At 34.9% G+C, this 27,976-nt stretch overlaps 1 long non-coding RNA gene across 1 annotated transcript in view; it reads right to left on the reverse strand.

The window, feature by feature from the left end:
- Positions 1–5,537: 5,537 nt before the first annotated feature.
- LOC136974622 (uncharacterized) overlaps positions 5,538–27,976 on the reverse strand; it is a 30,992-nt gene continuing 8,553 nt past the window's right edge. The window contains exons 2-3 of the long non-coding RNA XR_010880665.1: positions 8,767–8,953; positions 5,538–5,626 (exon numbers count right to left, since the gene is read on the reverse strand). This is a non-coding gene — a long non-coding RNA (uncharacterized lncRNA). The remainder of the gene's footprint in view (positions 5,627–8,766; positions 8,954–27,976) is intronic.

Here is a 27,976-nt window from a genome sequence, read left to right on the forward strand (position 1 = left end):
TCATTTGTACGAAAGAAAGCGCAGATAAAAGTAAATCGATACGGAACAAACGAACGGACTCTGTTAGCTCTTCGACCGTTCTAAACATACAAAAGTAACTTTAAGCTCACGTATTGCCTGTTTTCTATCATTTACTGCAGAGGCACTATTCCGAGTATTATACACGAACATACTTTTGTAAAAAGAAATGTGATAAAATTTTAATTGTCGATAAAAAATACGTTTTGAATAATATTTATTTGTCGGAAATATCTTTGAAATTTTAAAATTTTTTAGAAAAGAAACAGAATAAATTTCTCTCTTCTTTTAAAAAGTCTAGTTTCAATTCTTCTCACATAAACCATTAATTTATTGAAAGTTAATTTATTTTTTCTTAAAAACACAAAACATAAAAACTATAAGCAAATTTATAAGAAATTTCTCTGCTGTCTTTCCTTTCTATGAGACTGCAGAAAAGAACAAAGAAAAAAAGATGAAACCTTTCGTGTTTTTGTTTCCCTTACACACGAACTGATAAGAAATTTCTTCTTTAAATACGTTCGTTATTTAAACGAGTGATAATTTGAAATGTAAATGTTAAAGTGAAAGTGGATTCGGTGAATATCATCTATTACTAGTGAATGTAGAACAAATTGTTCATTTAAAAAAAAAAATAAATCCACAATTCACTAGTGATAAGTATATCAAACATTGCAAAGCCCAACATATAGAAACGTAACCAAACCGTGGCCTTAAATAATTGGACTATAACTCTGCTAATTTAATGATTACTACTAAATAATTTCCAACTAGAGGTAGACGTTAAGTGCCATCTATTAACTAAATTGATAATTATAATTTTAATAATTTAATAAATAATTTAGAATCGTCTGGAAGAAACGAACCGACTAAGAGCGGGACATAAACCCACGTGCCCCGCTCCTAGTCGGCCTTCGCTTGCCATGCAATGCACTTGCTAGTTGCAACACCCGGACCACGAGCTAGCCTTTGCTTCCAGATGTATTTAAATTTTAGATATAACCTTATGTGGTTTTCTTCCAAACGATTCTAAATTATTTATTAAATTATTAATTTATTCAAAGTAGGTGCCATCTCTTAACTAAATTAATAATTTAGTTAAGAGATGGCACCTAACAACTATCTCTAGTAGCAAATTACTTAGTATTAATCATTAAATTAGCAGAGTTATAGTCTGATTATTTAAGGTGATTATTTGGTTACGTTTCACTAGTGACTGTATACTCTTTCTAGTGTGTTTGTTTATCTTTATGGGCTAAGGATGTAAAAAGTAAATAAAAAGTAAATTTAAAATAAAACAAAAAAAAAACCTTTTAATTAACATTTTACTTTCCTGGCTCTGTTATATATAACAAATAAAATGTACAACACCTTTAAAACTTCCAGTATACAGTTTAATAGCTTAATAACGTTTTCGGCTGCGTCGATCGGCCTTCGTCGGTTAAACGAATAACAAAAATCGAACCAAATTCGAATATACAAAAGCCGTGACTGCACATAGACGGGACTATGCCACGTACATAATAAGAAAAAATAATAAAAATCAGAGGCAATAAACGGAGGAACTTAATAAAATAATTAAAAAAAATCAGGAACTTAGTAAAAACCGTACAAGGTGTAGCTCTTTTTATTGTGCCGAAGCTCGAGATCCTGCACTACGTTATATATAACTAAAGGAAAAATAAGGCAATCGGTTAATTGGTAGAAAAACGACCCCCTAAGATTTTTTACATTTTTGGACTTGGGACCAAAAATGTTGAGAAATGAAAAATTCTTGGGGGTTTTATATGTACATGACATGTGTATTGTGTGCGCACAAATGTGGGGCATGATTTTGTTCACCCTCTTTGAAGCTTAATAACTTCTGTGTGTTTTGTTAAAAATTTCCAAAATTTTGCAGGGAGGTTTGTGATTAATTGATGCTATAAAATTTTGATGATTAAAGGTCAAGGGAGTGGAGAGACAAAAAGCAGCATGTGTCATATCTCAAGTAGGGATGGACTTAATGACGATTACACTTGACATTTACAATTTTTTATAAAACCCATTCCTACACTCGACTAAGTTTTTCGCCATTTTATAATAATCAATAGTATAAAGTTTTTAAAATAAAATATCATAGCAAATGGCATCACACAATCTTAAATGTTGCCAGGAAAGCGAAACAACTCGTTGAATTTATTTATTGCTACAAGTTGAACAGTTTTGACATTTGGAAGTGTGTAAAGTCTTGCATTTATATTTCACAGTCTGAAATTTCAAAGTACAAGAGCATTTCAAAAGCCATATCCTGAACAATAAGACTGGGCAGATGCAATTGTCCTTAAAGTAATAGTGTTTGACTTATAAACGGTATCAAAAATATTATAGAAAATACCATCATAATGTTTATGATCTTGATCACATTTACAGGTTATTCATCAATCAAAACACCAAACACACCTTTTAATCAGAAGACATATTCTTGATGATTAAGATGTTTGATTAGAAATGCTTATAGTGATTTAGTTGAATCTAAGGAATTCATATAACTCAAAAATTTATCACTGATTCAAGTTTCTTGTAATTTAGAAATTTATTTTCAAAATTTGTAAATAGAAGACAAAACAAATTTGAAATCTTTACAATTCCTTATTTCCACATTATGAAAAAATTATATAATGGAATTAATTATATTTTATAGGCTCTTACTTAACCAGTTGTTTGCGGAGTACTCCTATTGGAGTAACCGGTTTTCGTTAAACTTTTGCAGAGTACTCCAGTTGGAGTGTCAATTTTTTTTTCGTAATTAACTAGTTGGTGGCGATTTAAGCGCTGATTGGCTTTTATCTACATAGACTAAATGTGTTTCAACAAATAAGATATTTGTTACCACCCCGTATTTTTAAATTTAGGCACAAAACTTTTCCATTCAATGTTAAGTCTATGGGAGACCTTTCTTTTGTTCATTTGACAATAAAATCCTAGTTAGCATGCCTGTTAAGTTCTAATTGGTATATTACAGCTAAATGACTATCCTTTGACCAATAAGCATCAACTTGAGTTTGTGGGGTGGGAACTTTCTTGGAAAAAGTTATACCAACTTCGAGCTACATTGTCAGCTACAAACGTAAACAAACAATTATAAATCGTTATTTTTATCTATTTTTAGCATAAATTTAATAAATTTTTATGTATATTTATCCTATTTAACAAATAAGCTTGTTTTTTAAACCATTCAGCAACAAATCCTTCAAAAAACAAAGTACTTCCTGTTATGGTGGTACTTCCGTAATACATAAGATATACATGTATAGTCGTTAATATAATAAAGTAATAATCGCTTATTATAGTCTACTATTAGTACAATAGCTTAAATAACGTATAAATAGAATCAAATACACATCATCAATAATAAAAGTGTATTAACCTAGATTTAGAAAGGCATGACCCCCCACGCCGATCGGCGTTATAATCTATAGGTTGTATTATTTCTCTACATTGATTTAGAAAGCTGCAGTTTTTTTATTTGACAGAAAATATACATGTCTAAGTAACGTATGTAACAAATTAATGGAAAATTTATAAAAAAAAACGATTTTTTAAAATATTTTAAAATCTTAAATTTTATTAATTTTTTTAAACGTACATAATACTTTTAAAGTTAACAATCGTAAAATGTAATGCGTACATGAAAGAAAACCGAAAACAGATTATATCTACTACAATTTTTAAGCGAGATATCGCAAATTGAAAAACCACTTTAAAAACCACAAAAACTGTACGCAACAGCGGTGTTGTTTCGGATTATCGAGTGCGCAGCTGACAGGTTAATGTGTAAAATTGGAAACAACCAATTTTTAGAAAGGGAAGAATTTATAAACCAAGTCGACATCTCAGTACGATTGTGTTGTTTGATGTGGAAAGGGCAAATGAAAAACCTAAAATTTGTGTTTTGTCTTCTACTTAAATTTTTAAAATGGAAATTAATCTTCAAGTAAGCGAGGGTTTATTATGTAAAATGTAAGGTACTTGGAAACCACGAACGATTGTTATCCTTCAATAACGTGATTATAAACAAATAAAAAAAACTCAGAATTATCATAAGCTTTATTTATGTTACAGTGAAAGCAGATGGTCATTAAATGTAGAATATTACTAGTGAATGTACACCTTCCCTAAAGTAATCAGTAAATCAATACTATAACATTCACAATTTTTGACTTGGCCCACAAAACTGATTGCTGAATGTCAGTGGCGTAGCGTGGGAGTCAGCCGCCCGGGGCGGAGGAAAATTTCGCCGCCCCCTTATTTAGGTATCTCAATTTAAAAGACTAAAATATACAGTAATTCTAAAAAGCTTTTCGGCAAGAACAATCATTATTATTGTGTATTGTACAGGTTACAAATAAAAAAAGTCACGTATACATGTTTTGCAATATAATAATCACATTTATTACAAAAATTTTTACAAGATATTATTATTATTTAATGTGAAATTTTGTCGCTCCCTAAAAGTGCCGCCCCCACTACGCTACGCCACTGCTGAATGTCAAGTACAGTACCTCAGACAGAACACATTCAACTAGAATCAATGTATGAGTTCAAATCTTAATCTTAGGCAAAAGTGAACTACAAAAGTTTGTAAAATAAACAAGCTAAAGTATTCAGCTACTAAAAGTGACCATCATCAGGTTATAAATTTAAATTTTATAGTTCTAAACAGTTTTAATTTAAACTTTTTCTATATCACATGCCAATGGTTCATGTTATGGTTTTTATAGCTACATAATTTCAATTTCTAAGATAATGCTAACTTTTAAACATAAGTTAGTTTGTTCCAAAAAATTTTTTCTTGTAAATTAAAGGTTTAAGCTTATGTATAGTTTATGAATATCTCACATCTTATCATTTCAGATTAAAAATTATGAATATAAAATATTTATATGGTATATTCTTTTAGGCCTCTTTTTATACTTTAGTAAATTTAATCATATGTAAGAAACAACAATTTTTACACCATTAGTTAAACAGTTAATATACATATAACAGTTTTAAAAGTAGAAATGATCATTTCTGTAGTTGCATTTTAAAATAAATTATATCATACATTGAAGTTAAATAATAAAAGGTAACAGAAACAAATCATTTTGTAATACATGTTAATGATGTGAACTCTTTTCTAAGAATTATAATATCAGAATAGTGTGATCACTTACAAGTATATCTTGGAAAATGTGAAACATTCGTTATCAGAACTTGGATAATTGGGGTCCTTCTGTAATGATTTTAAAAAGCAAAGAGCATTTTGTAAGAGTAAATTTATTTTAATAGTCATTGTAATGAAGTATCTACAATCCACACGCAACATCAGTTCCTCTGGCTCTCCTTAACGCCCTATTCGAGAACTGTACTATTTGGAAAATACAATTTTTAGCATAATTGATATTTTTGCTGTTTACATATGCTTAATACTTATTAAACATGTACAAAAATAGCATAAATAAAAACAAACCTGTTTAAGGAACATGATTTTTGTGAATTAATTGGTTGCTTAGTTGTTATAAATCATAAATGTTTTCCTCTGAGACATTCTTCTTGCTACAAATAACTCTCTCTTCATCTCCTTCTGTAAGGAAAAAAACAAACCTAAATCTTAATTTAAAGAAAGCCTTGTCCGTTTTCTTAATTTTCTTTTGGAGAGTATAATTTTACAGTACATTTTAGCACTTAGACATAACTGAATTCCTGAACTAAAATCTATGCCTTCAAGATTAAATCTTACAAAAGTAACATCTTTATCTTCTTATATACAGAAGAGAACACTGTAAATCTGAAGTCAGTCTGCAAAAACTACAACTATATAAAGTTTATACAACTATTTTCACAAACACGTTGTATCCATATATTATTATATGCAAATTTAAATAATTGTGTTAATAATATCAAAATTATATGTTAATGTTACAAATGAAATAATTTGTGTTGGAAATAATGTAATAATACACGATAAAATCAAACGTTTCTTACTAATTTATTCACCCTATTGTAACAGGCAATAACCTAATACAAATAAAGATGATTAATTGATTGAAGTCAGTCATGGTCCATTTTCTTTTTTCAGGAAATAATTTTTTAATGGCTCCTCTACCAGAAACAATAAATCAATTTTAGTTATTGTTTGTGATACAGGAGTGCAGAGTCCAAAAGTTTGAAGGCTGCAAGATATGCAATATAATATCTGCTGGTACCAATATATATTTTTACACAAAATAAATTTTAAGTTTTAGAATGTTTATAGAAATGATTTTATAATGTTTTTTCACAGAAAATTTAAACTAATGCTCTGTTCGCTGCATTAGTCATTCAAACTTCATTCATGCTTCTGAAAAAAAATAGTTCACAAAACCAGTACTCTTTCCTAACAATTGTCTCTAGGACTAAATTTATAATTAACAAATGTTCACTTTTTTATTAGGACACTGTCGTTGCTTCTACAACGAGACAGAGAATGTGAAAGAATACAACTTGTAGCATACGGCGACGAGACGGCCATTTTACTTCTTCGTTTCGTGTACGAAGTTACGACGAACAGACTACACGATAAATATTAAATATTTTAAATAGTTCAAAATGCTCTAGACGAGGAACTGCATTGACTATCTTGCATCACAAAAATATGAAAAAGAAAGTTTGGAAGAATTATTTTGAAAATCAGAGAGAAGAAAGGAGACCGAAGAAATTTTAGACAACAAAATAACAGATTAATTTGAATAATTCCTTTATATTATATAACTAATTTGAGAAGACAATTTTAACTAAAAAACACTAAATAAAGGCTAAAGAAAGCTGTGGGAAGAGAACCTATAAGATAAATTGTATTTTCTTTTTTATCTTTTCAGGAATGAAGAAGAGTGTATACATGTTCCTGATGATAGACAATAAAAGGATAACAGAAGCCGTGTATAGCAGCTATCAAAAGGATAACTTGAACTAGATTGGATGGAACAGAGAAAGGATCAGTACAATTGTGAGTAAAGAGACTTAGAGGAAGATGTAAAACATACAGAAAAAATACTGATCTGTGAAAAGAGTTCGAAAAGCAAAATATTTAATGATTTTAAAATTACATATTCATTGCTGTTTACACATTAAAATGATATCAATAATTTTTATATTTTAGGCAGATAAATAAAAATGTAAAAATTGTAATTTCTTTCATAATCATATTTAACATTTCTTTTTTACAGTACAGTAGAACCTCGATTATCCGGACCTCTATTATCTGGATTTTTGATTATCCGGATTGTTCAAAATAAACAAAAATTGTACGAATTTGCCGATTTGCACTTTGCGAATTGCGACACTATTTATGTACTGTACATACGTGATGGAATGCACGGAACAAAATTTTGAAAAGACCATTAGTAAATTCCAGTAACAGTAGAAAGTGGTATAGGAGACAGTGCAGAAGCAATAGCACAAATTTCAATATGTGCCAAATGTGACGAAGAAGATGTAACTGAGTGGTTAAATTGCGATGCGAACGATCCTGGATTCCAAATTTTGAATGATGAGGAAATAATTAAAGAAATATCTGCCTCGGATGAACAAGATCGAGAAGACGAAGAAGAGATTTGCGAAGTAAAAGATATTGGTCCTATGCATTCTGAAGCTTTTCGGTGCTTAGATGTCGCCATGAAGTGGTTTGAGAGCTAAGAAGAGTGTAACTCGGGACAACTTATACGTCTTAAAAGTATTCGTGATTTAGCAGCTTCAAAAAGAACAGCTAGCTTTAAACAAAATTCATTAATTGAATTTCTTAATAAAAAATAATTTAATATTGAAGTTATATGTAAATCTAGACCAGTGATTCTCAAACTTTTTCGATCCACCACCTCCTTTGTTCCATAAAGTTATACCCAACGCCCCCTGTGTGAGAAAGGATTGGAAATATTCTTAGGAAAACTTTTCTACGAATCTCACACTTTGTGCCCTTACCGTACATCGTTCTCGACATCTGGAAACCATTAAATGCAATGTTTTCTCTTATCCGTTTGACAGAGGAAAGGAAACTTTTACCTTTAATCACCGTTCAGTACCCTGCCTCCAGCGCCCCCCTAGATTTACTCACCGCCTACAAGGGGGCATTATCGCCCACTTTGAGAAACGCTGATCTAGACAAATAAAAATTATTCATACTATATGCATTGTCAATTATTACTTTTTTGATTATCCGGATTTTTCCTTATCCGGACTACCTTCATCCCCAATTAGTCTGGATAATAGAAGTTCTACTGTATTTATAGTTCCATTAAATTCTAATTATTTTTGACTTTTAATATTTTTTACATAAACTGTTAGTAAAAATTAGTGAAGAAAACTTGAATTTAAATAATTTATGAGAAACTGAACAGAGTAGACCCTCTCACCTTTACACACTAATAGATTCTTGCAAAAACTTATGACACAGCCCACATCATTTAACCTAATTTGTAGTTAATATGGCTCATAGTAAACCAAGAGTCCAGTTGGATAAAAAATTCTACAGTAGAGTATTTTAATAGACCAACTGCTATTATTAGTTGAATTTATGGCCCAAGAGCAGCAGTATAACCAACAGTGGCCCGCTACTTTTTTCTAAAATAAATTTTATGGTAAAAAATTTACACCGATCACAAAGTAAGGCGCTGTAATATAAGCAGTCTTAAACTGGAGGTCTATTGTATTCAGAAAGCAAGAGAAATTCAATAATAAAAGTTAACTTACTTTTAAAAATGAAGAAACTGATGTAAAATCTGGCATATACGCTTTCAATTCTGCCACATAAATTTATCAGAATTACTGACAATTGATAAGTTGCACTACTTGAGTTATGGCAATATCCTGTACTTGATATTCTATTCAAAAGATGATTAAATCTGTTTCTGACAATTGTAATTTTAGTCTTCAAAAACTGAAAATATAAAGCTTACTGTTTTATTATATTTATTATTGTTATTAATATAATTACTTCTCAATGTTTCGTTTAAAAGAAACAAAAACAGAAAATTTCTGAAATTATTATAAAAAATACAAATTAATGCACATCAATTCATTAAGATAATTATTTAATGTAGGAGACATTTACTATTACTTAAGTATTTGAGAGAAAACAGGAATAAATTAAAATCTTATCATTGCTTACATAATAGCGTCAAAAATAAAGGAAATTATAGTTACATAATACTTCAATGTCTTTTATTTTTGCAAAGCAAATCATATATGCAATGCTTGAGGGATAACAGTCTTTAGAATATTACTATAGTTTACCAAAATGATGGAATTGTGCTCTAATTACATTGCAATTACCAGTGATTGACATTCATTTTTGAGAACCAAAAACATCTGGGTGAAATATTTATTATTATTATTATTTTATTGATTCAATTTCAATTGTACAAAGGGGAAAAACAGATATGTAATGAATTTAGATATTACACAAATAATTAACATAAAAAGAGTATATATAGTACATAAATGGATAACAGCATTAATCACAAATTACAAATATATCAATGATTGTAAAAAAAGGAGTATACATTACAGAGAGTCATTTTTATATAAGTTAGCATTTTTAACATGAACCATTTTAAATTCTTCACCTAGGATAGTATTTTTTAGATGAAATAACACAATGCAAGAAGCAAAGATATGAGTCAATACTGAATCAACAGTGTCTTTACAATAAGGACAAAGTCTATTACTAAAAACTTCCAAATGATAGCTCCTGATCATAACATGAAATTTATTCAAGTGCAGCAGCATAATTAGACTTTTAATGAGATAGCTTACATCACAATTTAAATAATACTCGGTTTGCCAGCTGAATGCATCATAATAAACATAACCTTGATACAAAAAGTGCAACTCACGTTAACCAATTAACCGGTATTATTACGATTAACATTTGCAAATGTTTTCGTAACCCCTCTGGGCTCTTCTTCGTGCTTCTTTTTTTATTCAAAACAAGCTGGCAATTAACATTTGAATATAAATCGAATGGTAATACATTTTGGATCTATTGGATCTTAATGACTTTAGCATTTTAAACATCTTAATGGGAATGCATGCATGTCCTTAAGTGCACATGTTCCCATTAAGATATTTAAATAAGATCGAACAATAGGATTAGTTCAAATGCGCATGCCCTCCACTTTAAATACAATTGAAAAGCATGGCAGGCTCTACTGGACAATATCCTTGTCCAGTAGAGCCTGCCATGCCATGCCATCGAAAGGCACATCTCCTCCCTAAAATTAATGCAGATGGTTCTGCAGCAAGCCTTAAAAATTTTGATCACCTCCAACCACTTGAGTGTGTTCTGGGTGTGGGGTGGTAAGGATAATACAGGCTTTGGTGAAGTCCGCCATAATATCTGGGTCTGTCGTGTAAGTGGAGAGGACAGTTGTACTCCTACTATGTTGTATGTCAAATTTATACTCCCATAACCTGAACCCCATTGAATGTTTAGTGGAGCCAACGTACACCATTTCCCCATCCCATCTGTTGTCTCTAATAGGGACGTTATAAATGCCTGGTAGTCTGTGTTCAAGGACACACAGGACAGCCTGGTAATGAACTAGCCGACAAATTGGCAAAAAGAGCCACAACAGTAAACTCAAAAATTACATACTCCCGACTTCCCATCAGTAGTGTCAACAAATATGTCAGACAACAAATCACTGCAATCTGGCAAACGGAGTGGAGTAGATCTACTACCGGTAGACATTGCTATCAATACTTGCCATCAATAGAAGACAGAAAAAACAACAAATTCTTTCACCCAACCTTTCAGCTAACACAACTGATAACTGGACATGGAAACTTCAAGTCTTACCTATTTAGATTCGGAAAGAGAGATAGTGATAGATGTGATACAGATATGGACTGTGAGGATACTGCCTACCATCTATTATATGAATGCACCAAACACCGAGACATCAGGAAACCACTCCAAAGAACTTGCGTCCAGGAGGGGAAGACTTGGCCACCAAATGAAAAAGACTTCATCACAAACATAAAACTTCTAAAAGCATTGGAGAAGTTTCTTCAAGACAGTGGTGTTCTAACCATACAGAACAGTAACACAATAAATACTTGCAACAGTCAAGCGATAGACATTAGTGAAATTGAAAGTGACAGTGACTGGACTACTTCCTCGAGTGAAGAAGACTGAAGAGACCAGGAAAAATTGTCTCGTGCTTCAAAGAGACACGTAACGATGTAAATTTGTAAATATGTTATCGGTTTTTGCAGTTGACATCGCTTATTTATTAATCTCTATGTTGATGTAAACTGTAAGCAACTCATTTGAAGTACACTGTAAATACGTTTTTGACAACATTGTTAATTTTGATAGTTGTAATAAGTATTACATCGATGTCACCTTGTAAACGAATTGAATAATATAATATTGTTATTTTGTTACAGCCATCACTACCTGGCTATGAATCTTTATGCTTTCATTTTATCTTAAATTCGATACAAATTTTGTCATTATTGAAATAACATAAATTGTCATGTTTACACTTTGTAAACGGATTATAGATATATCCGTGTTTATTGTATCATCGAAATATTAAATTTTGTATTGTAATTATTTGCCTTTTTAAACCAATTCTAGGACCATTGTCGGGTAATAATGTAATTCAACCAAGAAACGCACATTTATCTCACACCTGGGGAAATTATGTCCGGCGTACTTCAATTATTGTATACATATAGTGTTAATGTACCTGAAACATTTGTTAATATTGTAAACTAACAATTATTGTCTATATAGCCATAAGTCTGGCATTGTATATAATGTATGATATCGATTAATTAATTGTTTACTGTTATTTTTACTACGCAGCCAAGTCAGGCTGTATCTTTTATGTAACCATTTTAATGTTATGTATTCCAATGTAAATATGTTTTTATTTTAAATGAATGGCGATGCAGACGCCCATGGGGTTCCGTGGGGCCCCCTGGTTACTCCTTTTCCCACTTTCCTATTTCTCTTTATTTCCTCTTCCCTCTAGCTTCTTATCTTACTTAACTCTTCTTTCAGTTTCTAATAGGGCCTAAGTCCGTCGCTAAATACGGATAGCCCTCTAATCACCTTTTCATCATAGTGTCATAGTGTCGAAGTTAGGGGTGGAGGCCTTTTCCATTACACAGTATGTTGAAAATGAAAGGGCATCTCCTGTAGGCAATATTGACCTGACATCTCTTGGCAATTGTGGTGTACAATAATTTTAGACGGGTTAAAAGTGAGGGGTATCCTCTCTATCCTCTTCCTGTTTATCCCTCAGTACAGTAGAGAACCGAAAATCGGAATCAATTGGGGACTGGGGTTGTTTAGATTAGTGATTTGTTCCGATTACCGATTATGTACGAATAAATATATTAACCTGTCCGATGTTCAAACTTTTCTCTGTTGCGTGTCGCTTCGTGTTGAATTTTCGTCGATTTTAAGCCTAACGAAAATTTTTATAATAATAATCGAGGCTATCGTATCGTTAAAAATTATTTCTGCATTTTGTACAAACAAAATAAATATATTGAAGAATATAAAAACACGAAAATTATACTTTAGAAGTAAATTTAGTATCAAAAACGTTCGATTCAGCATGACACAGTCCGACTGAAAATCGTTCCGATTACCGGGTTTCCGATTAACGAGTCTCTACTGTATTTCCATTGAACTGATGGATGCTTTCTTGTGTAGTGCTACGCAACTATGTATTATTGTTATTATTATTATTATTAATTATTTTCTCGGTTTCCTTTTTGTATGTATCGGGTTTTCTTGGTTTGTACCGTGTCGCGTGGAATTTTCTTATGATGTCACCTTAGGATACGTGAGAAGCTTTCTGATTGGTCCAGAGTGGGACAATAAGTGAAGCGGACTTCCGGAGAGCGGGAAATATAAATTGAGGGACTCTCACGATTGAGGACACTTTTTGGCTGCTTTTGGATTCGTCGAGGAAGGTTGCCGAGGAAGGGTCAGCAAGGACGTCGGAGTTAGACCGGGAGAACAGGAGTCTAGAAAGGGCGACCACTTTCAGTCGGGAAGCACAATCCGTTTCCATCGTAGTGTAATTGAGAAGTATCAACGAGGGACGTACTTCTGGTGACGTAAATTACGTTCAGGTATCGGAAAGAACTATTAGTTTTGTGAATTAACGTAAAGAAAAGGAACGCTTGGAACTCGAGATCGTGTTGCATTTACTTAACATAATACCGTGATTCGTCGAAGGCTAATATATGCAATTATTGTATAGAAGGAAAATGTGTATGTATATATGTATATAGAGTATTGTAAATTTCGTTAGTTTTAAGTCGTGTATCGTGTAAACTTGAGGGTTAGGAAGCATCTCGCGGTTATTGTACTGTTAGAATAAATTACTGTTGTTTCGCCAAATTCGTGCACGTGTAATTGGTCATTACTTGAGTCCTTAACATACATCCTTATTACATCCGTGGACTTAGATCCATCGGATAATCAACATTGGCGTCCGCGACAGGATATTGATCGGGTTGTTTGTTGTAAAAGGACCGACCAAACGTGCATCTTGTATTAACCCCTCATCCTACTGCCGCTTATATCTGTAATTATAGCCATTGGAATTGTAAATTATATTATTGTAAAACCAAAAGGTTTCGGTAAACTATGGATGAACAAATTACCAGCGGATCTTCAGGGGCAGGGGAATTGGGCAATGTGCCTATTGTAACGGGATTTATGGGCATGATCCCATGTTTTTCGAACCTGCCCGGAGATATTTTAGATGTGAGTAGGTTTTTCCAAACCGTCGAGAACGTCGCGTCGTTGGCAAGCTGGGATGAGACTGTGAAGGTCACCGTAGTTCAAGCCCGCCTAAAAGGTGAGCCCTTGTCTTTATTTTTCGATTTAAGGGACCAGGGCGTCATGAGCTATGATGAAATAAGGAGGGCTCTTATAAAGTGCTTTGGTCGTAAAGAAAAAGAACAGGACCCGTTTGATCAGGTATTAAAGATCTCCCAGAGAAGAGGGGAGAGGGTTTGCGAATACGGGATTAGGATTAAGTCGTTGTTTTCACGAGCGGTGACGCGCAATTCTAATTTAGCGACGCTTCGCGACAATGCTGTTAAGGAATGCTTTATAAAAGGACTACTAGCGGAGATTAGGAGGCAGGTGATGCAGAGGCGGCCGGACACCTTGGATGAGGCGATAGTAAAGGCCGAAGAAGAAGAGGAAATCGAATCGGCCTGCAACAAACGAGGTGGGATAAGTGAGGTATGCGCAAATGTTGAGCATGAAAGGGGGTTGGAGAGAAGGGAAGTACAATTGGGTAAGCGTGTAGAGGAGTTGGAGACTCAAATAAGGAGTTTGACCGAGTCCATGGCATCTTTACTCGAGCACATGAAGGGGAACAATAACCGCGAGAGGTGGGGAAAAGAGCGCCGTTGTTACACGTGTGGTGAAATAGGCCATATTTCGAGAAAATGCAACAAGAGAAGAGGTTTAAACTAGTCAGAGGTCATTTGAAAGGTCAGGCGAATGACCGGTTAGTTAAATTAGAACTGACCAGAAAGATCCACTTGTCAGACCGGGGGTTACCGATTGTAAGAGGTGTAATCCTAGGACGTGAAATTGCTGGTCTAGTAGATACAGGTGCAGAAAGGACCGTAATTAAGAATGAATTGACTGAATATATCAGGCGTGAAAATAGGAATTGGGTGGTCCCAAACAATTCATGTATTAGTGGGATGTCGGGAGCACTCATAAACAGTGATGAGGCCGTAGCAATCGAGTGCTGTTTCCACGATGGGAAAAAGGTATGCACGACAACACCAAGTGTTGGGTTTCCTGAAAGGGCAGGTTACGAGATGATCATCGGGATGGACATTATTTGCCAGCACCCTGGGCTGTTGGTGGGGATCGAATCAGTGGTTAAGGCAGATAAGCAAGGTCGTGAAGGGAGATTTTGTATTAATATAAATAGTGAGGTAGGGGTGGCAGAGGTAGAAAGAGAGGTGTGGAGATTGGATCACCTAGATGAACCGGTTAAGAGGAAAATAATAAATATTTTGAGAAAGTATCCGGACGCTATTGCTAGCGAAATTGCCGAGTTATCTGGCACTAGCAGACATATGCACTCTGTTAGCCTGACGTCGGAACGTCCGGTCAACGTTAGACAGTACCGAATTCCGTACAGTTACTTACCTGGCCTTAAGAAGCAAGTTAGTGAGCTGATAAAAGCAGGTATATGTGAGGAGAGCTCATCGGAGTGGAACTCTCCTATACATGTTGTTCCTAAAAGCTCTGGTGAGATTCGTATCACTTTGGACCTGCGAAAAATTAATGATATAACAGAACCCCAAATATTCCCGATGGCTCGAATAGACGACATCTTATCCCAACTTAATGGGAACAGATATTTCTCGGTATTGGACTTAAAAGCAGGGTATTTCCAGATTCCTCTAGATCCCAAGGTAAGACACATATTTGCGTTCTCCACACCATGGGGAAAATACCAACTTTGTAGGATGCCTCAGGGTGGGAAGAATAGTGGGAGGTTTTTTCCAATACATTATGACGAAGATCTTAGCAAAATTTGTCGGAAATAGCTGCTTTGTGTTTCAAGATGATATTGTATTATTTTCACAAAGTTTGGAGGATCATCTTGAGCTTGTCGATCGAGTAATTAGTACATTAAGGGATGAGGGCCTAAAATTAAATCCGAGTAAATGCCAAATATTAGCAAAGGAGGTGAGATATTTAGGACATATTATTAATAGCGAGGGTGTGCGACCTGATCCCAACAATGTTGAGTCGATCAAGAAAGTGGAAACACCTCGTAGTGTAAAAGAGGTCCGCAGTTTTCTCGGTGTGGTTGGATTTTTTCGGAATTTTATCCCGTCGTTTTCCGATATCGCTGCTCCATTAACAGAACTCACCAAGAAAGGGAAGAGATTTTTATGGAGCCCAGAATGTCAGAGAGGTTTTGAAAAGTTAAAAGAGGCAATAGCAAGCCCACCAATTCTAGCTCACCCGGATTTTGATAGACCATTCTATTTGCACACTGACGCATCTGACAACGCGGCAGCTGCGGTGCTCGAACAACGGCACGAAAAGGGACTGGCTCCGATAGGCTATTTTAGTAGGAGATTTCAAGGGGCAGAAATCAATTATTCCACAATTGAGAAAGAATGTCTAGCAATTGTTTTAGCCTTAAGACACTTCAAATTTTTAATTCTAGGCCAAAAAACGATAATACTCTCTGACCATAAACCCCTTGTGTTCCTTAGCAACATTCAAAATGGGAGCAAGCGTCTGACTCGTTGGATAATGGAGATTATGGACTACCATATAGAAGTCCAACATGTGAAAGGCGTTGACAATAAAGTAGCGGACTTCCTTTCGAGGAACGTTAACGGGGTTCATCACTTCGATGTTGAATCTACAAGGGCTGTAATCCCTAATAGATACGAGATTGGTTTATCACAGGATCGCGATGAAACTTTTGGCCCCATAAAAAGGGATTTACTGAGAAGCCCCGGGAATAGAAATATTGGGAGCTATATGCACCAGTATGTAGTAATAAGCGAATGCCTGTATAGAAGAAGCCTCTTGAAGTCCCGTGACAAGTATGTTAGCCAATTATGCGTAGGGGAGGATCTTGCTAGGGAAGTGATTAAGGCTGTTCACGAAAACAATCTGTCGGGGCATTGGGGCGTGCGAAAAACTATAATTAACATTGAGAAACACTATTATATTCGGAATTTGAGGGAGAAGGTCGAAGGTGTCATTAAGACGTGTGAAAGGTGCCAGAGGCATAATGTACACAAAGGAAAGGCTCCTTTCCAAGAAAACGAGACGGCTGAGGCACCTTTCCAAAAGATTGCTGTGGATATAGTAGGACCTATCCGCACATCGAGCAGCGGTAACCGATTCATCCTTGTAATAGTAGATATTTTCACTCGTTTCGTCGAAGCACACCCTTTGAAGGACCAAACTGCATGGTCTGTGAGTAATACAATATTTAATGAAATCGTTTGTAGGTACGGTGCCCCAGAAGTAATTATTTCCGATAGAGGTACCAACTTTCTATCATCTTTATTCTCGGACTGTTGCAAGTGGTTAGGAATTAGGAGGAACATTACTACCGCTTATCGACCTTGTGCGAATGGCACGTGCGAACGGGTGAACAGATCGTTAGTCGAAATGATAACTAAATCCTCTGACGATGGGAGAGTCGAATGGGATGAAATGATACCTTCTGCATGTTTTGCCTATAACAATTCGCACCACACTGCCATAAATGAGTCACCTGCCTTCCTCTTGTATGGTGTTGATCCCCGTACCCCTAATATCGAATACCTGCCTGATGATATGTCTACCGATGAGCGTAGGGCATTCCTGGTCACGAAACTCCGTGCATTACGGGAAAATGCGAGTATCCATGCGCGAAATTACAACAAGAAAGGAAGGGATTATCGAAGCAAAGGGAGAACATTAGTAAGTTTTTCGGAAGGGCAGAGGGTTTGGGTGAGAAAGAAAGGTGTTAAAGGGAATAAGTTTTCTTATAATTATAAAGGACCCTTTCGGATCACCAAGGTGATAAACCCAACTACGTATCGTGTGGAGGGTTGCAATATGAAGGATCAGGAGACTGTCCATGTCGATCGCCTAAAACCTTGCTATGGCTATCCGATTTGTAATAAGAAAAAAAAGAGGGAGGATAGAGGAATTGTACTGGAGGATGATGATGAAGTCCTGGATGATCGGTTGGTGAGGAGACGTGGGGTGGTCACTAACACGCAAGGTGTTGACACAAGTGGTGTGCAGAAGTGCACTGACCTTGAGGTGCGTAAGAAACCTTATAACCTACGTGAACGCAAAATTGATTTCCGTAGTTTGCACTACGGGAAGTGAGTCGCTTGGGGGGGAGATATGTAGTGCTACGCAACTATGTATTATTGTTATTATTATTATTATTAATTATTTTCTCGGTTTCCTTTTTGTATGTATCGGGTTTTCTTGGTTTGTACCGTGTCGCGTGGAATTTTCTTATGATGTCACCTTAGGATACGTGAGAAGCTTTCTGATTGGTCCAGAGTGGGACAATAAGTGAAGCGGACTTCCGGAGAGCGGGAAATATAAATTGAGGGACTCTCACGATTGAGGACACTTTTTGGCTGCTTTTGGATTCGTCGAGGAAGGTTGCCGAGGAAGGGTCAGCAAGGACGTCGGAGTTAGACCGGGAGAACAGGAGTCTAGAAAGGGCGACCACTTTCAGTCGGGAAGCACAATCCGTTTCCATCGTAGTGTAATTGAGAAGTATCAACGAGGGACGTACTTCTGGTGACGTAAATTACGTTCAGGTATCGGAAAGAACTATTAGTTTTGTGAATTAACGTAAAGAAAAGGAACGCTTGGAACTCGAGATCGTGTTGCATTTACTTAACATAATACCGTGATTCGTCGAAGGCTAATATATGCAATTATTGTATAGAAGGAAAATGTGTATGTATATATGTATATAGAGTATTGTAAATTTCGTTAGTTTTAAGTCGTGTATCGTGTAAACTTGAGGGTTAGGAAGCATCTCGCGGTTATTGTACTGTTAGAATAAATTACTGTTGTTTCGCCAAATTCGTGCACGTGTAATTGGTCATTACTTGAGTCCTTAACATACGTTCCGATTACCGGGTTTCCGATTATCGAGTCTCTACTGTATTTCCATTGAACTGATGGATGCTTCTTGCATATGTCTTTGGTGTTCACATAATCTATGTATAAGGTTGTTATAACGATGCACCCTGGCTATCCCTTCTATACTTCTTAATTGTTGTGCTAGTGCTTGTGCAGTGGAAGAATGGGTGAACGCTCTTCTAACCAAGGCCTCAAATGCTGCTATTTTTTATAAAAAAGGATCACACAATCTAATCAGAATATAAGTGGAGATAGCACACAGTTTACAATAAACAGACATGGATATGTCCGACCCTTCAATTGCGATATCTATGTCCAAGAAGTGGACCCTGATGGGACTGTGTTGTTCCACCTCAAGGAACAACCTGTATGGATTATTGTTCATTGCATTAACAAACTTTGTTAGATTCAGTGCTGTCCTCCAGAAAATAATGATGTCATCTATGTATCTTTTGTACAAGAGTATGTTGTGGAGGAAGTGGGGTAGGATCATGCTATCCAATTGTCTGACAATCAATTCACAGAATTTCCCAGAAACTGGACTGCCCACAGGGACTTCTCTATTCTGTGTGTATACAATCCCATTAAATTGAAATATAGAACACACCAAGTAAGCCAATTACAGTATGTGTTGGTGCATTACTTTATCATCCACTCTTGTAAACAGGAAGTCCCTGAGAGCACAAAAACAAGGAGGTAGCTCTATGGAAAGTCCAATACAGTAACATACATGGGGGAAGTGATCCTTTTGAGTTGCTCCAATGGTTCTACTGGGCTGGAGATGGCTAATTGATATCCATCCAGGTGTGGAGTAAGCAGTAAGCGGGTTATGTGTGACTTTCTCCAACTTATGTGTAGGAGCCCTAGCCTTGTCAACCACCAGACGTAGTTGTTGCCCTTGCAAAGGCAAATAATTTAGGGACATCAGGAGCATCCATGACAATGCCACTCATATCTAGTTTGCTGGCCAGATTTGTATTGGCAAAACATTTAACTCTAGAATGCAACTTATCTATCCAGCCCTCTACCTCTGTGCATTGGGTCATGTTGAGGTATTCCTGTAAGCACAGGGCTTAAAGCAGTCATGGCAATAAAAAAAAGTGAGAAAAGAGAGTTCAGACTGAAAAAAAGCTAAAAAAGCTAATAGTGTTAAAATGAACGAAAACAGGCGTTATTAAAAAAAAACACAAACGCACACATATTTTGTATCAATAACATTGCATATGATATTAGATTGATTATTAAGTGGACTGATAAGATTAAATATGAAAATAGTTAGGCTGAGTTTATACTCCAGAAAATTGACCAGTAAGACTGCATTAAGCCAGAACAGGCCCGCATTAAGTTTTCATGTGCCCCGTACAGAATTCCCACCGTTACACAGCAGAGCAAATGGAATAGTAACATAACTACCAGAATGTGTTTCCATATAACACGCCAAATTTCAAATGCCATTTATTTCAAGGTACATTTTTTGATTTCTTCATAAAAAAAATGTAATTAAAGAAGAAAAAAAACAACTTCTGGCAGAATCAGGGGGTTGCATGTTTATTATATAGCAGGGGTGGGCAAGCAAAAGTGGGAGCCGAAATGTAGGTTTTGCAAAATGCATGGGAGCCGCAGTTCTGTACTTTTCTATTCTGTACTGCAGTTCTATATTTTATAATAAAATCCAGGTACAGAACAAGTATTGAATTTTTTTAATAAACATATTTTCACAAAATTGTGGAAATAAAACTGTAAAAATAATAATAAAAAGCAGAAATTAACACTTTCGGCAAGAGCCACATGAAATTCAAAAAGAGCCGCATGCGGCTCTCTGAGTCTCGTTTGCCCACGTCTGTTATATAGCAATACCACTAGTAATTGTGACCCAATCATTTATTTGGTAATTTTATCAATATTTTTTAAATGATTAAAAATAAAATTACAGCATTCATTACTGGTAATACTAGTCTCCAAATCTATTCCCCTGAATACAATAAAACAATTTGTTAGTCATTCAACCCACAACTGACAGAGAAGAGAGTTTATGAAAACAATGTAATTAAACATTTAGCAGTTTGTTGTCCTTCACAGTGGGGAACCGGCAGAGTCTATTACTTTCACGGGAGAAAATATACAAAGCTTTCTACTACCCTCAAGTTGAAAAATAATACAATCCCATGAAATTTAACAAATCTGACATTAATAAGTAAATGATGAAATTATTTACAGAGAGTTGATATTTGATAAGTTTAGTTTTTTGCTCTTATAGATCAAATTACAGAAATTATAAATAAAAATCTCATTTTTTAAAAATTAAAATCATAAAATTTCGCTTACAAAAGATCGAGATGGAACGCACGCTTTTCATTTTTATAATCGCTTTGTTTTATTAGACACAGATACTATTCCTATATAGATCTATTAATTATAATAAACATACATTATGTATAAAATCACATTAAAATAACACTGTAATTAACGTCTGAAATGAAAAAGTAATTGAATCAAGTCTAGCCTCCATATTAATTAACGTGTTGTTATGGGGGGCCTAGTAGAAGCTGTAATTTTCTGGGGAGGGGCACCAGGTTAACTGGGGGGGGGGTGCCCACCCATGCCCTTTCCTGGCTACGCCCATGTTAACGCGCCACAGTAATTAATTGATTACGTTGCTTAAAATTAAATAATTTATAAAAATTGAAATAATAAATACGTTTATAAAATAATTGGCTGTATCTGTTCGCAATGATAATGTAAAACACACTGTACTTATAGTTTAGCATTTCCGATATTTAATTTATTTTTGAATTTTAAAATATAAGAAAAACAATTTTTTAAATAAAGTTTTACGCATTTATATCTGCAACTTTAGATAATACAAAGATATAAGAATCCATCAAAAAAGTTAATTAATAATAATTAAAATCAAGAAAAAATATGTTTCTTTCGAGGTAAGGAAACTTGTAAAAAGTCAGGTACGCGATCACATGATGCCCGTCTCCCCACTTTGCGTAACCAAATGGTCGAGGTTGAAATAAAACCCCAGCAGAAGTAAAAACAAACATCGGCGCATGTATAGGACAATAAACTTGAACGGGAGCAAAGATGAGACATGACACCATGTAATTTATGCTAATTACTTTCTAATATTAAAATATTAAAATCTTCAATAAATTATAATTAAATTAATTTTTTGACTGGGTTTGACTAGAAGCATATCGAAAAGCTAGATTAAAGTGAAAATAGCAGTTTTTCGACACTAAATATTTACAAATTAACTTTTTAATTTGGTGCCAGATTGACCGCAGCTGTTCAAATGTGCACGTGCATGAAGAGTTTTATAGTTTGTCGAAATGGAAAATGAAGAACACAATTAAAATGCAGAAAACCATGGTGCATGCCAAATATATAAGCACCCACTTAAAACCAAACTTTTGTCTTTGTCTAAAGATTGTCTCTACAGAAGTTATTAATATTTAGGATATTAGTTTAAAATCTTGTATTTCCTGGCACGAGATTCGCTCGATCTTTAATTTTACAGAGTGCGAGAAAGATACAAGCTTTGAAACGAGTGTCCTACAACGTTTTATTTAATAATAACAGTAGAAATCAAATTTATTATCGCTCAACAATTATTTTTTCGGTTTTTCTACTGTAGTCAAAAACGAGTAAATGTCATCATTTAAGCTAAAGAATAGCAGGCGGTTGGGAAGAAGTTTGCTTAGCAACTTACTTCAGAAAGTATTGGGTTCTATACGATTTTCCGTTGCTAAAACATGAGTTTCTACTGTTAGTATTAAATAAAATCTATTTCTTTTGTCCACTGCGCTTAAATAAATACAAATGCTAAAAATAATGCTGTATAAAAATCACTCTTAACGCTGAACTAGAAGTGTACTTATGTCTTAATGCAGCGTGATTATATCGAAGCGCCGCGGAGATCGGTATTTCACAAGGATACAAGCAGGAGAACCCACGTGCAAATTCCTACAGCATGTGCAGAGTATCAAGCTTTGAGAAGCTCCTCGTTTTGTTAGTCTATATAAATGTAGTACACTACATGTGTATACGACAGTGCCTTATCATGTCGCGCACAGTCCATAAGGCATACGGGGATGTGCCGGTCACTATTTCGCTCCTGAGCGCATTTACAAAAAAAAAAAAATTCACATGGGAAGTGAAAAAAGCTAAAAAAGTGAGTTTTTCTCAGAAAAAGCTAAAAAAGAGAGGAGCTATGAAAAAAAGCTAAAAAAGCTAAAAAAGAGAGTCACTTTAAGCCCTGTAAGCACTTCTCATACATTTCACATTTTATAAGAACTAAGATTTTGGCCTTGTCTGCTCTGACCAATGTAACTTTATCGGGATGTATCCATCTAGTCGTGCGCCTTTTGTTTTCTCTAAGCTCCCTAACTTCTGCCGATTTCCTAGTCTTTTTAATTCTGAATGCCACCATCCATCTATAATATTCTTTTTGCCTATCAGAAAGGCCTTTTAACAGGACCTCCAAATCTGGGATGTAAAATCTTACACCATCATTTGTGGAAGGTGGAGAAGCAAACACTGGTCCAAATCTCAGAACTTCCCTGACAAACCATGGTATTTGTAAGTCATTCCACACCACAAATGGACAATCATGCCGTTTGCATCTCCTGGGTAGTTGAAAGTGCAGAATCCACTGTAGTTTGTTGTTGTAATGATTCTTCATGTTGCATCTGTCTATCCTGTATGTTGTTAAGTTTGGCGTTTTCAATCGCTATCATCATCAGGTCTCAATGGAACAACAAATTCTCAAAGTCTATAAGCCTCACCAATTTAAAATAGACCAATTTCCTGGTTCCCCTGATAACTCTGTTCGCGCACATCCATCTCACTTTGTTACGGAGAGGTTCATTTCTTGGTGGCAGGCGAATATCAAATATTGACACGGTGAACACCCCATTTCTCTCGCAAATTATTGAAAAATCCAGCTTTGCTCTGGCTTTAGTTAGGTCTACCACTACTTTACAATAAACTCTAGCCAGCATCACTGTAGATTACTTAACTTCACAACCCACTGGGATGAATATAAAAAGTGCAACTTACATTAATTTGCAAATGTTAATTGTAATAACACCTGTTAATTGGTTAATGTGAGTCATTGATACATTGACAAGTAAGACAGGTCTTGTTCCACAATTGATCAAATTTAACTTGGAATATCTCATTCAGTTAATACAGAAGGAGATTGATTTAAAAAATGAAAAAATAGCCCAAATCATTAAATATTTTATGAATTGAAGCAGCTCAATTGGTAAAATATAACTTATCAGAGATTGTTCTTGCACACAAAGTCTGAGAATTGAACTGACTTTCATATTACAATAAATACAATTAATCAGATAATTATTTTTAATATCACACAAACAACCAAATTCTTTATTGAAATAAACTGTTTAGTCTGGAATTAACCATTAATTAGTCTGAAAGTAAAGATCTGAGGGAGGTCCAGATAGCATAACTGGCAATCTGTTTGCACAGTAGGCAGATGTGACCTGGAGTTCTACTCCAGGTCAATCATTTCTTCCAAAATATTTTAAAATGAAATTAAATTATTTACGATTACATATTTAACAAGAGATGGTGGCCTGAATTCTGACAAGCTGCTTAGTAATTATTTAGCCTTATAGTTCAATAAACAATCTGGTTTGGTTCTAAAAGAAAAAAAAATGTAAATGTAATAAACCAGAACACAGGTATAAATGTGTCTCTAGAACGGCACATCATTGCAAATGATGTGAATATAAAATGACAATCATTTGTCGAAACTCAACACTTGTAAGTGATAACTTAAAAATAACATATACTGTGAGTTGTAGTTATAATTTGTTCTTTAAGTGGTAAGAAATGTATTCAGTATTCCTGCATTTATAACATTATTTATGATCTAAGCAACTAATAAACATTGATATACTGATTTGTCTGCTTTGTAGTTATCGAGTAGGTGTAATTTTTCAAACATTTTTGCTTTTTTCAATAAATGATTTATTAAAAATTACTTTAGACACCACAAAGCTGTTAAGATCATAAATGTGAAAAAACTGAATATTTTTTTACACATTTAAAGTGGTTGGCAAATTGCCTTTGTAACATGATCTTTTAACTTTCACCAAGTAAATGATGTTGTCTTAATCTTAGAACTACTTTTTTATTACTACTGTACTACAGTTCTTGTAGAACGAATGAATAACTTCAAGAAAAGTTTATGGTTTCTTGGTAGTGTAAGGTTAATTCCAACAATAAGACAGAAGTATAACAAAAATAATGTGATAGATTGTAATTAACAACTTAACCAAATGAGAATTCTCTAACAGATAATGAATATTAATCCAACTATTAGCCAAATTAATCAAGCAGAAATTATGCAACAAATATTAATAAGAAATTACATGATTAATAATTACATGAACTAGAAGCAGACATTAGGCACCATCTCCTAACAAAAGGAGTAACTAAAATTTAATTTTAAATTTAGAATAGTCTGGAAGAAAAGAAACGACCCAGAGTGAAAGTTGAACCTGCAACCTCTGCTTACTGTGTGGTGCACTGACCAGTTATGCCACCTGTTCAGTATCATTCGTATTAGTTCAAAAAAAGTGTATGTTTGGGCAGGGGATGTGGTGTGTGAAGCGGTTTTTTTTATTTTTGTCTTCTTGAATGTGTTCTTGGCGGGAGGAATGGCGTCCATGTATTGTGCATGGTGTGATTTCAGTGTTTTTTCAGTTCAACTTGTATTGATGCAGTCTATATTAAAGAAGTAGCTATTTGTATTTATGCTTCATTGTATCTTTTGTCCAGAAACATTGCAAAGGCTCACTGACATTTATTTGGTCCGTCGAGGCTGATCTGGTGTGGTTGACAAGGGTTAAGCCTAACAGAGACATCAGCTACTTCATCCATCAACATCCAGCTGGATATCTGAAAACTTAAACAGTGAGTACTGTTTAATTTTTTCTCGAACAAAAATCAACACGACAACGTGGATAGTATAGTTATTTCAACATATGGTAACAGAACATTGACAACATAACGGACATCACAAGGCATAACAAACACTCAAAACGGAGGCACTCTTAAACAAAAGGAAGGTACTAAAGGGATGGGCAGTGATGATATTCAGCGGGTTCGCACAGGTTCGACAGAACCCGTTGGTAAAATTTTCAGTTTCCCAAACCTTGTTAAACACACGTAACATTTCTCAGTGGTTTTGTTTCTTTTAAAAAATATATTAAAATATACGTATTATACTCTGTAACACTACTAAACTAGAGCCTTATACCCTGTTCGCACCGAGCATTTCAATCTAGATTGTGAGCCAGGTCGGGGACTATGCCTTGGTACAATCTCTCTCGACCGTTTCAATCTCGACCGAAATGAGGTTTAATCGCAATCGATTAAAGACAGTTCTTGAAACTAGATCCAGTCATAAGAGAGATCCCACAATTTTGCATGCGAGATAATACAAGATGGCTGTGGAACATGTGTTGGGCTATGGACAGCAAAATAAAAAGGATATATTATTCCGAGAGGTGATGACATCTGTCTATTATCAGCAGTGCCATTTGGAGTAAAAAATTTCTCGGCCTAAAAAAAAACAAGGTCGACAGCACTAATATACTATTGTTACCTGGTCTTCGCCCAGGGCCCCTTACGTTCCAAATACGCCACTGATTATTAGATATATCGCAAGAAAAGGTATTGTATTTATTTCTAGCCAAAACTTCCATTTTGTTTGTTGATGATTGTTAGGGAAAAATTTTCTGCTAGCGAACCCTTTGTTAAATATTTCGAATATCACCATTGGGGACGGGTAACTAGAATTGAAAACATATTACAGGAACATGGAGTTCAACCTCTTGGTGAGGTAATGGTACAACTATATCTTAAAAAATTAAGTGCATTATCAGACAAAATCGACCTGTTACAACAAGACATCATTGGAGAATGTTTGGAAGACAAATTTGAGATACATGATGCTCAATATAACACACTAATTGGTTGCATGGAAGCCATGACCATTCAACTCACGACTGTTAAACAAAATACAACAACCACAAGTTCAAGTGCACAACAGCACAAATGGAACAGAAGTTAAACTTCCAAGATTGGAACTTCCGGCTTTTAACGGCAAGTACGACAAATGGCTCTCATTCCATGACTTATTCACATTCACTGTTCATAATAACTCTACATTATCCAGTGCCCAAAAACTCCAATACTTGAAATTGTCAGTACTATAGGATGCCACCTTATTGATTCAATCCATTCCTGTCACTGATGGAAACTATCAGGAAGCTTGGGATGCATTATTAAAAGATACAATCACAATCGTGAAATAATTGATTTCTACATTCAGAAGTTATTCAAGTAACCCAGCATTACACAAGAATCAGTCACAGCACTACGACACTTAGTAGATACAACTAATGAGTGTGTTTGTGCACTGAAGGTATTAAAGCAACCTGTGCAACATTGGAACCCCATTTTGCTGTATATTCTCAAAGAAAAAATAGATCAAGAATCTCATAGGCAATGGAAACTTTCTCAAAAGGACACAGAACAACCAACCTTTGAAGACATAACTTTATTTTTGGAACAACGAGCTAGAGCACTGGCTGTTTCCCAAACCAATATTCACTCTGGCCAATCAAGACCAATAAGGGGTGCCAACATCCAGACTTCATCCGTCTTCACAGTCCAAGCAATTAACTGTTGCAGCACACCATGGTATTGTGCATCCAGCATGTCCATCTGTCATGGCACACATCCAGTTTTCAAGTGTTCGACATTTTTGGGAGCATTGGTGAATGAGCGGAGAGATCTAGTTAAGAAGCATGAGTTATGTTACAACTGCTTAAAGCTTGGACACCCGGCAACTAAGTGTATAGTAGGTCACTATAAAAAATGTTCACATAAACATAACACCCTTATACATTTACATTTAATTAAAGAGTAAGTAGAGCTATCTGTATTTTGTAAAAGACTTTGCTCTCTGAGAAATTGAAAGAAGAGAAAGCATGAGATGTGAAGTGTGAAGTAAAGGGGGATAGGAAAGTGTGAAAAAGAAGACGTGGGAGGCCCAAGGGCACCTGCATCGCATTTATCGATGAAAACAGTAGGGTACAAATAGAATACAATACAATATCGAAATATACAATTGACAAAAGGTGGAAAGTCTACTAAAACAAGAGGTAGGCTTTCGTACGAACATACAACTTGTAGAGCGTCACC

The sequence above is a fragment of the Centruroides vittatus genome, unplaced genomic scaffold (genome assembly GCF_030686945.1).
Source record: "Centruroides vittatus isolate TY-2023 unplaced genomic scaffold, ASM3068694v2 contig_351, whole genome shotgun sequence".
Lineage (NCBI taxonomy): Eukaryota > Metazoa > Arthropoda > Arachnida > Scorpiones > Buthidae > Centruroides > Centruroides vittatus.